Raw genomic sequence first — 14,410 nt, forward strand, 5'->3', positions numbered from 1 at the left:
CCTATCGTATCGTGACCCCTGGTATCGCGATACGTATCGTATCGTGAGGTTGCCGGCAATACCCAGCCCTAACGTCATCGTTAACTTTTACAGCTGGCGCAGGTTGCATACCAGGAAATGCAGCATTTGCATGTACCAAGTCCAGGGTAATGTCTGCCTTTTTGCCCCAAGTCAGCGGGGATAAGAATAACAAAAACAACAGTTGTTGCGGCGCGCGAGTCAACGTTGGTTTCGCGTTTGCTCAAACAGGAGACTTTAATCTACCTGGATCAACCTTGTATCTTGAACAAGTGCCCTGCGGCTGATCGACCAGTCCAGGCTCCAGTCTGCCTTTCAACTCGATCTGGCTGGAATAGGATTCAGAAGCCCGCAACAATGAAAAAAAAAAAAGAATACAGTTTGTTTGTTGAGTATGTGGTTGTTCACGCAGTAGAATTCGATTAAGTTCCTTTGGGGTCCAGTCCCAAATCCCAATACTTAGCTCCCAGGACCTGATCAAGAGAAGGTTCCCCCTTTGCTTACACAAAGATACAAAAGCGGGGCATCCCGCCTCAGTGACCCGATCAGTTGCAGCATTTAAGAACCGCACTCGGGGGTCACAACCCTTGTGTGTCGCCTGTGGGCCGACGGGGAAAAAAAAAAAAAAGTATTGATTCCCAATAAACTCATTAAGCTCTAAGAGGAGTTATTTCTTGGACACAACAATTTGCTTCCTGTCAAAACAAGAGACAGGCAGTCCAAGTACTTTCACCTTTCGAACTCACTTTTGAAGGCCAATCAAAACAATTGCATGTCGGGTTGTCGCAAATGATGAGGACGTTGAGGAGTGATTAAAACATTGCATTGTTTACAGTACATAACTACAAAGTAGGCATTTGAAATCGTTTCCACTAAATACCGACTTGCTATGCAGTATTGTTACTCTGCTCTGTTGGAAATTGCTCGTATGGACACAAAGGACCCTCGTGATCGACACAACTTGCTACGTGTAGTACATGAATACGTTCAATTAACTCATTCACTCGGCGCCATTTTGACAGAAGCAATCCCGTTCTCTCCCGGCTGTTTTACTGGATTTTGACTGATTTTGCAAGGCCCACAGAATATTGTGTTCTATTGCTATAAAAGCATGGAACCTATCAAAAGAAAGATTAAAGTCTCTTCTTTCCTCAGGAAAAAAAAGTATGTTTCTATCTGTTTCCGTTTTGCAGCAATTAGTATTAGAAGAGAGCTAAGTTTCATCAGTTTTCACAAATTATTTAAAATTGTAAGTAATTGAGCTTTTTTTTCTAGATGGCTCTGGTTGATCTCCGTTGCTCTGCTGCCACCTTGCTGGCCGTTTGTGTAATAACTACCATTTCTGCAACCGTTCTTTGCAGTTGAGAGGCTGCATCAAAGCCTTCTGTATGCTCTAGCATGAAAAAACAAAAAACAAAAAAAAACGTATAAATACGTCTTTGGGACACTTACATTAAAAAAACGTATTTACACGTTATTGGGAGCAAATGAGTTAACAATATTAGGAACACAGACATTCACCGGCGTTCTGACTCCCTAACATTTGCTTCTGCTATAAGGTAAGGAAGGGAATCTAAAGTCGTCGTTAGACAACATGGCCGTGCGTCTGTCTTCTGTTCAATTTCGTGCTTTTATCGGTTGCTATGTGCATTTACATAAATCATTTGTGAAATAATGTTGGAGGCCATGAACTATGGGTTATTTTGAGGTAGGTTTCCCACGACGCGCGAGCTACAGTAGAAACATAACTGCTTATTCATCACTTCATTTCATATACTTCGACTACAATCTTAACCTTTGGGCTACTGGGTAATGAAAATAGAAATCTCAAGGAAAGCATTTTTTGAGGGAAAAAAAAAAAATCTAAATTTAAACCATCTGATCTCCTTTTGTAAATTACGCAACATTGTGGCATGCGGACCTTTTTGCCTGAGCAGGTCAGATATAGGGCATATATTGTATTTGTACGTTTTTACCATTCTCAACAGCACCTGGTCCTTATACTCGGAATTGTATTTCTTATTCTCCCGTCCTACTTTACTCCAAGTTCGCAGACGAGTCAGTGATTAACTGTCCCTTTTTGCACCCACATGGACGCCACCCTGCTTTTCAGCCCCTAACATTGGATATGCCACCAGGGATGACTTGTGTTATCGCACCGTTAATAAGATGGCCCAACAGCGGGCTTTTTTGTGCCGCCGGTTTTTGCCGGCCCGCGTTATCATTTCTCCAAACGCCGAGGTCGGCAGGCGGGTAAAAACGGGTTGAAAACGAGTCAACGCGCGGTGCGGTTAATCGAAAATAATGGCCGGCGATTTATAGATGCCGTCCTGGCCGGGACTGGACGTACTGATGCGGGAGATGGAATTTGAATGCGTATGTTCCATCACTGGCGCGCGGATGTTTTGGGCAGTCTCCAAACAGCACGTGAATCCACCGAGGTTATCATATGGCACTTATAAAATGGGGCCACATTTGAAAAACAGCACATATTGCAGTAGCCGCCTATGTGGTTCAACAGCGTTTGACAGCCGTCTGATTTTCACCAGCGGCGGCCATGGTAATAATGAAATACAGAGGGAGGGGCTGATGGGAGATGTAAATGAAGGCCACCTTCGGTGTTGGTAAGGCCCTGGGGGGCTTCTGAGATGCATGTTTCCCTGGATGGACAAAAGCTCATCTAATCTCTACCCGATCTCCCTGGATCTTAAACACTTGAAATAGTTCCACATGGTCCAGATGCTTAACAGTCCCCATGGTACTTTGTGGGGCTGATTAACTCTTTTACTGCCACACGTTATCAAAAAAAAAAACAACAAAAACTTTGATATGACAAAGGCTTTGATCATTCACGAAAAGGGATACAACGCTTCCATCTGCTGGCCATAGTTAGAGTGCTTTTGATTCCACAACCCATTGACCAGGCAGCACTGCACATAGCCGCACTGAGAGAAAAAAAAACAAAAAACAAAAAAAAACTTAGTTAACGTCATTTGCTGTTTATGGTGGCATACGTTGTGATTTTACTGATCGTTATTAAACGTTTTTGGCGGTCAAAGTGTTAAAGATCGACGGCAAATTTACCCTCCCCACACACAAAATAATAGCTCAAAATTCTGTGGACATGTCTATTATAACAGGATGCATGAAAAAGTTGCATGGAATTTATAACAGGGGTCAACTACGATAAACTTTTTTTTTTTTTTTTTTTTTTCCATAAATGGATTTTGACTCAGTTACACGTTTGGTACGTAACATGTTAGAAAGTATGAAAAAAAAATGTGCAACACTGTTTTCCAAAGTAAAGCGCAGGTGTTTGAAAACGTTTAGATCGGACACAAAAATAATAATTTCGCTTTCAGAGAGGGCTGGAATTTTCAGTTAAACGACAGCTCTAAAGGATTAATCCATTTTCAAAATTCCACCACTTGCTAAAGACACGAAAAAGTCACATTCATGTTTGCAGCTTGTACTTTCTTCAATTAAAAAATAAAATCAAATAAATAGTATTTAAAATCAAAACAACGCTTGGGGTGAAACATTTTGTCTGTGTTATAATTTTTTAAATCCCATAATGATAGGAGGGACAAAGTCTGTTTACAGGAATTGGACCATTACTTCTCTTAATTGCATTCTATCAGCCAAAGTGAAGAAAAAAAAAAAGAAAAAAAAATCCTCGCAAGCGCCATAAATCCATTCGTGCGTCGACATGTTGCGAAAGTACAATTGAGCGATTGATTGTCTGATCCGAAGCGGTTGCGGATGTTAAAAAAAAAAAGAGCCACAGCAGTTATGTTTTCGAGCAGTTCAGCAAAGAAGCTGGAATTATATTGCTGTAGAACTGGATGGAACAGGTAAAGTCAAGGTCCATATCAGTGAGAACAAGTTAAGCAGGCAGATTTGACTCATCAGCTCCGCTAAGAGCTTCTTGATCCGCACCTATGTTAAAATATAGAAATTACACAGCAGCTCTGACTCATGCTCCCTTCTGTGAAGTATTTTAATAGACTCGATCATTAAGCTCAGACTGTATTGTTAGCGTCTTCGGCTCGGAGCGCAAACATCCAATAACCTCCTTAAGGCTTTTAAGAGGGCCAAATCAGCTGCATGCAATTTTCTTTTCAGCCGCTCGCTCGCTCGCTTTCACTTCCTGACGTCAGCGGCGTTAATGAAGACGGCGTCGCTCGGCGTCGTTACCGGGTTCCGCACAGCCGCTCTAAAGATTTTATTTCGGCGCTTCCCCCAGCTTTGCTTTATTTCACGACGCCTTAATGAGAGTCGTTTGGAATAATAGGCTCCCATTGAACGCTGGCATCTGCATCCAGCTTTTAAACGAGTGAACTAATTTCCAAAGATAATCGCCTCCCCGCCGAGTTACTTTTTGGCGGAGATGTTTGATTTTTTTTTTTTTTTTTTTACACAATGAATTTAACGATGTCAGAAATTACCTTGACGGAAGCTGAAACATTTGTTTTAGATTGCGGGATAAGCCGTCAGACTCGTAACTGTAAAGTAATAATTACTGTCAAATAATTTAAGAGGTCTCAACCAAAAATTGGTTTTATTGCGCACCTAAAAATATTTTAAAAATTATGACTCGAAAGGCAGTTTCCCTTAGTAACAAGACATTTGCTAGGCATGTCGATCATGAGTAGACCCACCAAAAAAAAAAAAAAAAAAGTTTCAAGAACCCAAGCTTGAAAAGACGACAAAACTGCCAATTTGAACCCAATTTGGGTTGAGAAAAAAAATAAATAATACTGATGCGCTACTTGGGTCAGTTTGACTCAACTTTCTAGTTTGCTTTGCACAAAAAAAACACCCACCAACATTTAAAGTTGGGTCAAATTGACTTTAGCAGCAGTCGGTTCCTTTATAAAACAATTTGGGTTACTTTTATTATTATATTTTTTTTTTTATTACTAAATGTTTCTAGAATGTAACTAAGTAGATACACAACAATTATTTTAATCATTTTATCATGTCTTGCGTAGTTATGGACCGTGAGTCTGCTCAATAAAGTTGATCGATTGACTTTAAAAACAGTTGCGTCCAAAATAATTTGGGTCAAAAGAGGACCTCTCATCTATCCATCCATTTTTTTTCTAACCGCTTACTCCTCACAAGGGTTACGGGGGTGCAGGAGCCTATCCCAGCCGGCTTCAGGCAGTAGGCGGGGTACGCCCTGAACTGGTTGCCAGCCAATGGCAGGGATCGATCCTCTACTTGGGTCAATTTGACCCAAATTTCAAAATTTTGAATTGGGCTGTTTTGTGTAAAACAACCCAAAATGCTGGGTGAAATTGACCCAAGGACTGGATCGGGGCTTTTTTTTTTTTTTTTTTTTTATCCCAAATTGGGTTATTTTTGACCGAATTATTTTTAGTGTGCGAAATCATCTTAGGCACATTTTGTGTTTTTAAAGAGGTCCATCAAAGATGACTTCAGTGAGACTGCTATGAAACTTCAACCATTCATATTACATAGATGAACGACACGAAATAATGATCCTAAAACAGTTACCTAATGATGCAACTCATGCCAAAGCGTTCTTTTTTTGTTTTTTTGTTTTTTTCCATTAAAATCCCACTGATACTTCCAATTCAGTTTTCATGTAAATATTTGAAAGCTCAACAATATTTAACCACATAACTCTCCTTCATCTGTGCCTATAGGAGACCTGCCATCAGCTCCATTAGCGCCACAAATAATCAGCCAAACTTTCATCCTCGCTTTCGCTAATTGCTTGAAATATTCACTCGTGAAAAACAACTACAAACGGGAAACGAGCCATGCTTGGGTAATGATGCCCAATGGGATTTTGACGGTCTTTTCTGTCTCTTGGCTCTGATGTGCGCGTGTGCGCGCGCTGTCAATGACGACACAGTAGCTGTGGCGTCACGCGGTCGCTGCAGATGGCGAGAGATATCGCACCAAAAAAAAAAAAAAAAAAAAAAGGATAGTACGGAACGGGAAGGGAAGAAGAGCCACATCAAGATTATTCAGTAAACGGCAACATTTAGCGTGGCTGTATTGCGGCACTTTGGAGGTTAATTCCCCGTTCCGGCATTATGGATGTTGGCAGCCAGGCAACAACATGGCCAGCAGCTTAGCTCGTCACAATGGACGGTCAGGAGGGTTTTCCAAATGACTGCGGAGGCTTTTTAAGACGGGATGAGACGACGGCTAGAAAAAGTATGCTGAAGTCTTTTTTTTTTTTTTCCTCCATTGTTTTCACAAACAAACTTTGGAGAATTGCTCACACGAAAGAGCGAGGCCACGATGACAAAGCTTTGAGGCGTGTTTACGGCGCAATCCATAATAGTTTGCATTAGGGGTTCATATTTTAAAATAAGCTGAGGCAATTGACTCTCATTTCCCTTTTTTCCGCACCCGAGGCGAGTCATCAAATATGGATGCCATTTAACGAGTTTGTCTTTCGACTTGCAGCCAATGAAGGAATATTATTACAGTATATGTGATCAAATCCATATCTTGAGTACTGTGATAACATCAATTTGAACAAATCCAAACACGTTCATGGCGCCGCACACTCACAAAAAAAAAAAAAAAAAAAAAAAATCACACGCCACAAGTCGCGACTGGGCGCACGGGTTATTCGGGTTAAGGTCAGAATTCAGGTTTCTGAAACAAAACAATTGAGGTAACACGTTTACATACGTGGCGGACAGAGTTACTCCCGTTTACATGCTCAATGAAATAACCTGTTCGTATTTACGGAAATAACGCCGTTTTCCGCTTTTAACTTACTATACGTTCAATAAAAAAACATATTTATGTCACTAACCACGCTAAATAAAGTAGTCGGTTTCCGCCTGGCTCCAGAAAGTGTGGTTCTTTACTGTGAGCGTCATGATTGTTGACACCGGTTTGAGTATTTCCGGTAGGTAACACGGCAGAAGCATGGACGGATATACTTGTATTTACTGTACGTGTATATGGGCGCAAACTGTGGCATTGTCGCCGTACAAAATAACGTAAAAATGTACCGTATTTTCCGCACTATAAGGCGCACCTTCAATGAATGACATATTTTCATACTTTTTCCATATATAAGGCGCTACGGTAGAGGCTGGGGTTACGTTATGCATCCATTAGATGGTGCTGCGCTAAAGGGAATGTCAACAAAACAGTCAGATAAGTCAGTCAAACTTTATTAATAGATTACAAACTAGCTTTCTGACAACTCCATTCACTCCCAAAGTGAATCAACAAGCTGTTTTATTATTTCCTCTGAGGTAAAGTATTAGTATTAGCTAGCGATCCAAGATGGCGGGATCTCCTGCGCATGCGCGTCACCGATCGTGCAGGGTCACCGATAGCGTCCTGACAGCGAGACCTGTTGCGGCTCAATGTTGATCCATATATAAGGCGCACTGGATTATAAGGCGCATGGTCAGCTTCTGAAAAAATTGAAGGCTTTTAGGTGCGCCTTATAGTGCGGAAAATACGGTATTCAAGTGAGGCAGCTTTAGCAACTAGGACAGAGCTGCACATACAAGTCGTGACTACATAGACCAAGATTCCTTGCGAATCAAATAAGCAAAGAGAAGAAGAAAAGGCATTCTGAATGCGTTTCTATGCACAAGAAGTCGGGTTATGAAAGGGGTAACCGAGGTTGCTTTGTTATTTGGGGTTTTGAAAACCCGAATAAGACCATATGCATGTTTACATGGCCTTTCAAAACCCAAATATTGCCAATATTCAAATTTTGAAAGGGTTATTGCCTGCATGTAAACGTCGTCACAGATGGCCAAGAGGGTTCACAAATCATTTGAGTCAGGTTTCTGTCTTGACCTCCGCCACACCCCTTAGCCTGACTCACCAAATTCCCTGTGGTTTGACTGAACCCAGGTTAACTCATTCACTGCCATTGACGGAAAAAGACGTCAAATGATGCATTTTTTTTTTTTCTGGTCTGGCAATGAATGTGTTAAGAACCACCGTTTTGGACTGTTTGACCTTGGCGGACGTCTGATGAAGCGCCATTCTCACCTGTTCAATTTTTAAAAAAAAGATCATATTCCTTCCCAACGTCCACCTGCCGTCTGTCTGCCCGCATTCCTCATGTCAGTCCGCAACATTATCCCAAGTCATTTGTTGCCTTGGGCCTTCATGTAACTTCTGCGGCCTCGCGTTCCCAATCCGGCGTAACTCTCCCTTTCGCTTGGGTCCGACGTGCCGGTGTCCGGTTACCGTGGCACTTGCGGAATGTTTCCTCGGGGTCCAGAGGAAGACTCGCGAAGACAAGATAGCACGGTCGGAAAAGTGACACGGAATACCACTTAGACCAAGGCCAACTGTATTTTTACATGAGATGACATCAGAAGATATCTCTTTTTTTTTTTTTTTTTTCCACATAAGCTTTAACAAGGAGTAACCCAAGCGTGCGTCGAAAAAAAAAGACGCGCTAACTTTAACTGTTGCTATCTCGTCCGGAACGCGAGGCTCCAAATATAGTTCGGCGCAAAAGGCTAAATAATTGAAAGAGACTGTCCTTTGGAAGGCCAAGATGACACACTGGCACAGTATAAATACGGTGGGCGGAGGGTCACGCACTAAATGGAAACCGATGTTGTCTTGGCCGTGACGCAACCCGATGAAACGCCTCCTAAAATTATCAACGAGACGGGAGAAAGCAAGCCACCCCGACATCGCCGCCTTACATCTTCCGTTAAGAGTCGGAGCAAGTGCTCGTGCTAAAAAAGGGATTTTATACTCAATACAGAGCAGTGATTCATTTGGTAACAGGGCCGTATTCGTATTCCAGGTCTTGGGAAGTTTCAACAGTGCCAGTCACATTAATGTCTATTAGCTGCTCATTTCTTTCCCACGCAGAGAGAGGCCTTTTGGAGTACCTCCCGGGGGGACAACCGTTCACCCTGCCAAAATACATGCATGAAATTCCTGGGAGCTGACGCCCCCCCCCCCCCCCCCACCGAACCGAGCTAGAGTCTAAATAATTCATGAGCAACACAGACTTCTAGATCCTGTTTGGATGACTTCAGGTCCTCAACTACTTTATATAGTAAGAATATCTATTCTGTTGTATACTTCTTTTTTTCCCGGCATGTTCTGATTATCTGGTGGTCGAGTGGTTAGCACGTCCGCCTCCCAGTTCTGAGGACTCCGGTTCGAGTCCAGGCTCCGGCCTTCCCGGGTGGAGTTTGAATGTTCTCTCCGTGCCCGCGTGGGTCTTCTCCGGGTACTCCGGTCTCCTCCCACATTCCAAAGACATGCATGGCAGGTTCATTGGGCGCTCCGAATTATCCCGAGGTGTGCTTGTGAGTGCGGATGGTTGTTCGTCTCTGTGTGGCCTGCGATTGGCTGGCAACCAGTCCAGGGTGTCCCCCGCCTACTGCCCAGAGCCAGCTGAGATAGGCGCCAGCACCCCCCGCGACCCTTGTGAGGAATAAGCGGTCAAGAAAATGGATGGATGGATGATCCGATTACTAGTTTCGAGGTACACCGTAGCACCCATGTACCGCCCTTTCCTGTCCAAAATCCATATTCCTGTTCATTTTTTGTTGCTCGAGTATCCCGATATTTGGTGTAGATTCTACTCAGAGAGTGTTGGCTTGAGGTCAGGGACAGAGGTGACCTGAGCCATTTTCTAGCTCCTTTTCACCACCGCGCCATCTTTCTCTTCAACCCTTCCCACCGCCGCCGCCGCCGCCGCCGCCACATGCCCGCTTCCAAATGGCAGTCATTATACCGGACACAAAAAGTCATTTTAGTTCCGCCTGGCTTCTTCAAAGCAGCGCGCTATAATTGCAGATTGAGTGGAGAAGGGAACATGCTTGGGTTACACGGACTCGTGACAGTGCGCCCATGCAGGAATGCAAAATTAGAGCGGCAAATGAAGACGAATTGAGAAGCATTTACACCGTGTCCTTCTGAATTCCTCCCAAGTTTTATTTTGCAACCCCTTTCAGACGGTCTTCACAATTGGCTGCCGGCACTCCATCAAAGAACAGCTGCAAGAGCCTTCTGGAACACATTGTTGAACGCCTGTATGCGCACCTTTGAGTGCGGCACGCGCACCACCAAGTATTATTCGAGTGGCATTCATCCCTTGTCAAGAAGTGAGATATGCCGTTGTCGGGGCAAACGTCCCGTATGCACTCCCTTAGCCGGATTCTCGCAAAGTGACGTATGCACTCCACCCAGTGTCATTCAGAGCTGCTTTCAATTGTGAAGGTGCTCTCAACTAGAGAGCTATATGGCGACAAAAATGTCATAGTGAACATCCTGTATGCATATCTTGAGTCAGATTCTCACTGAGTACTGTATGCGCTCTTGCACCGTACATATATGGTGACAATACAGAAGATGGCATAGTGACTCACGTATCCCGTAGAGTAGAATTTCATAGTGTACTGTTTGCACTCCATCAAGTGTTCAATCTGTGTTTATTCCATTGTACAGGTGAATCATACAAGATACACATGCATGGACCCAAATAGAGGGAGATGAATGGTCACACGCTTAACCAGATTTGTATGCGCTCCAACTAATCTCAATCTGAGTTGTATTCACTTGTGCACCATAAAAGATACGCATGCATGGTGACAATGCAGAAGATGGCATATAGTGACGAACGTTCTGTATGCGCACTTTTGACCAGATTGGCATAGATTACCGTATACACTCCATCAAATGCCATGTCAAGTTTTATTCAGTTGTACTGGGGCATCATCCACATGCGCGGACTAAGAAAGAAGGAGATGAATTGTCAACATCCTGTACGCACAACCTTAGCCAGACTGTCATCAACCACTCTCATTGTGCTGTATGCTCTCCACCAAGTGGACTCATTTGAATCTGCACCATGCAAGAGACTTTGTGAATTTTGACAGGGAAGACGTCATCATTACTCAAGATATTCTGGATGCGCACCTTCTCCCAGATTCACACCAATAGAACTGTATGCGCTCCATCAATACTTCATTCCAGCATCACTAGCTTGTACCGTTGCATCACGAAAGAGATATGCAAATGTGACAAAGCAAAAGACGCCATCACGACTCAGACATTTAAGACCGTATGTGCACTTTTTTTTTTTTTTTTTTTTGCCAGACTCTTAGCATCGTGTATGCGCTCCGGCGATTCCTGAAGATGATTATACAAGAGACGCATGCATGGTGGAGGAGATGTGACGAAGATACGGGAGAATACGGGGACGGGCAGGAGACAAGATGACTTAAAACGTGGCCCAACAAGCTCAGCTGCTACATTTCAGCAACTTGGAGGGAAAAAAAAAATAGATGAAAAGCAAGCTAGCTAGCTAGCATGCTAGCGTTCCCCTTGACGTGCAATGTGCAATGCCCTGTAGCGGTGGTTTCTCTCGAGCAAGTCAACCTTGAAGCTCGTTATTGCGGTGAGTCGAGGTTAAAAAGGGAGGAAACGCTCGCCAAGTCAATAAAGCGAGCGGGCCAAAGCGGAGCGAGGGTAAAAGTGGCGACGGCTTCATCGCGCCGCCGTGCGAATCGCTCACTCGCACGCCAAATCAAAAGCGCTTTCTTGCTTGTCGCCCCTCAAATAAACACGCGTTTCAGCCATGCGCGGAACGCGTTGCCGTCCTCTCACGTGCATAAAATGGCGCTCGTGTTTTTTAACCGTGGACTCTAGTTAGCAGTTAGCAGTTAGCATATGCTTTTACTTTATACGAATACATGTTCAGCAAGCAATATTGCTGAATGAGTTCGTGACTTCAACCCCCCATGAATGAACTAAAATAAATTCCTGCCTAATAATAGTGGATGTATTATTGAAACTAGCAATAATTTCAGTAATTGATTCATCTGTTGAGTATTTTTTTTCGATCAATTGATGAATCAAATGTAAAAGTTATTTGAATTTCCATCTTTTTTTTTTTTTTTTTGCAAAACTAGGACATGTAAAAAAAGATATCTAAATGATTCATGGATTATCATAAGTATCGATTCGTTTGAGAATCGATTAGTTGATTAATCACTGTACATCCAAAGTGTATGCAACATAAAATAAATAAAATACAAGAAAATACAGTAAGCAGAAAATACATAAAAAAAAGATTCACATTGCCTGAAGAAATTGCCTTAAAAAATAAATTAAATACATTAAATTATTAAATACAAAAAATAGACATGATTTCACAAAAAAAGTACAATTAAAAGCATGTAACTGTCATAAATTAAAAATGAAATAAAATAAAAAAATTAAAAAAAAAATCATCCAAGCACACTTCTATCTACTTCACTTTGTGGGCCACAGTCAAACCTCCAAAAGTGCTCCAAATACAAGCCTTGAATGATTTATTATTTTTTTGTAATGAATAACGACAACGAATCACCAGCCTTGCCGACGTGACAGAAATTTTGAGGGGATGGGGGAGTTGAGCATCCCCTCCTGAAACCGCTGCGTCGTCTGCGGGCTTAACATTTCAACCACATGTGTCACGGCAGATTTGAAAAACAGGACATCTGAAATACATAAAACCTCACTCCAACATTCCTGTTTCATTCTCTCCAGACACCATATGAGATCACCAGCTCTTCAAAACACTTTTTCTTGTTTTTCTTTTTTTAATTTACGTCATATAATCGTTCAAGCTCACACACTAGCGTCCAAGAATCGCCCCCTAGTGGCCCCAAAGGTGCACAGCTGACTTTCGCCTGAGGACTGCTGCCACTAAACTCGATTTGAAATGACGACAAACCCAAAATAGCACGCTAAGAATAACACGTACATCTCGGGAGGATTGCCAAGTTGACGGAAATAGTTGTTAAGAGTTGCTCTTTGACCTCCACGTACAAGCGGCAGGAAATATTCGGTGATTTTTTTCAACGCGCAACTCCGTAAAAGATACTTTTAGAAAGCAGTTTTACGATGATGACGATTGTGAAAGTGCGCAACGTGAAACTTTAGACTGTTTATTGACTCAAAGTTCAGCTTCAAATAGTTGACCATGAACTTGTCAATGATTCATTTCAGAATATTGAAACACGGTTCAAATCAATCTGTGAGCAACAAACACAAATGTTGTTATTTGCAAGTGGAGTTAATGAGATTGTTAGTTTGAACAAATACATACAAACTAGTGAGGGTCATCATGGGAAAGAAAAAATGGACGTAATCAAAATATGGCAAAAAAAAAAAAAAGGGTGCCCCTAAAGGCATCACCAGGCCAGTCAAAGAATGTTTTGCGGGTGACAGCTGAGCGCACCTGAAATCACTGCGGCAGCCCCAGCGGTCTCGCTCCCGCACCCGCACACGCATGCACGCTCTTCTTACCTTATCAGCATTTTTGCAATCACTTTCAAACTCGTCTCGTTCTTGTACGTCTTCGGCAAAGTGTGCCCTGTTGTTGTTCTGATTTGTTTGCTTTTTTTGTTTTGTTTTTTTGTTTTTTTTAAATCCAGCAACGGCAGTCCAGTGGAGACACAACAACAACGACAACGTGGGGAAGCGTGGAAAGAAAATCCGCTATTCTTCCTCCTCCTGCTGGTCTCGTGTTATTTAGAGTCGGAATAATCGAGTCGGTTTGTGGGTTCCGTCTACGTCCCGCTCTCCATTGGCGTGAACGTGGCGAGACTGTGGCTTGCGAAAGTACTGCCTGCACGTCACGCTACCCTCCCCTCTCCTCTCCTCTCCTCTCTCGCTCGCTCGCTCGCTCACTGTGGAGACTGACATGGAGGTTGTGCGTGTGCATGAAAATGGACTCACGTCTCAGTCCCCTATGCTGCAGGAATTAACTCTTTTTTTTTTTTTTTTTTTTTTTTTTTTTTTTAAAGCCCCGTTTGTTCATGAATGCATCTATTATTACTCGTGTTTTTAAATGATCACTTCAGGAAAGAGTAATTCCTTGACACTGTTGGCGCCATCTTGTGGCATCAGAGCACAAAATATGCAAATAGGTATGTTTTTTTTTTTTGTGAAAAGGTTCCTCAGCAAAAAATAAAATAAAATAAAATATATATATATATATATATATATATATATATATATATATATATATATATAATAATAATATAATATGAAAATGCTCACCACCGATAGCATGCTAGAGGACATTAGGTCTGAAGAGTTTTGCTATTTTCAAAAGGACACTCAAGATACACATTTTTTGTTTGAATTTTAAGTAGAGCTGTGAAATGATTTTTTTTTTTTAATCAGGTTAATCACATCTTAGAATTTTGATTAATCGTGATTAATCATCTATTTAAAAAGTCATTTTTTCCGCAACATATTTTGCCCGCTAAATTATTATTATTTTTTGCCTGCTAAATTTGAAGCGCACCTGTCATGTGTTAATTTTTTTTTTTACATTTAATGTTATGATGACGTCTTCAAAAATTTATATCCACTGCGCAGGCTCATCCTGCTTTTT

At 42.2% G+C, this 14,410-nt stretch overlaps 1 protein-coding gene across 19 annotated transcripts in view; it reads right to left on the bottom strand.

Annotated features, from left to right (window-relative positions):
• Positions 1-14,410, bottom strand: part of ptprda (protein tyrosine phosphatase receptor type Da) — a 298,862-nt gene that overhangs the window by 111,221 nt on the left and 173,231 nt on the right. Inside the window, exon 1 of one of the 19 annotated variants that reach the window (XM_077500598.1) lies at positions 13,315-13,624. The exons of the other annotated variants lie outside the window; for them this stretch is intronic. The gene's annotated coding sequence lies outside the window, so the exon portion shown is untranslated. Of the gene's footprint in view, positions 1-13,314; positions 13,625-14,410 lie in introns of those variants that run through there. 19 annotated transcript variants of the gene reach the window in all.

The sequence above is a fragment of the Festucalex cinctus genome, chromosome 16 (genome assembly GCF_051991245.1).
Source record: "Festucalex cinctus isolate MCC-2025b chromosome 16, RoL_Fcin_1.0, whole genome shotgun sequence".
NCBI lineage: Eukaryota > Metazoa > Chordata > Actinopteri > Syngnathiformes > Syngnathidae > Festucalex > Festucalex cinctus.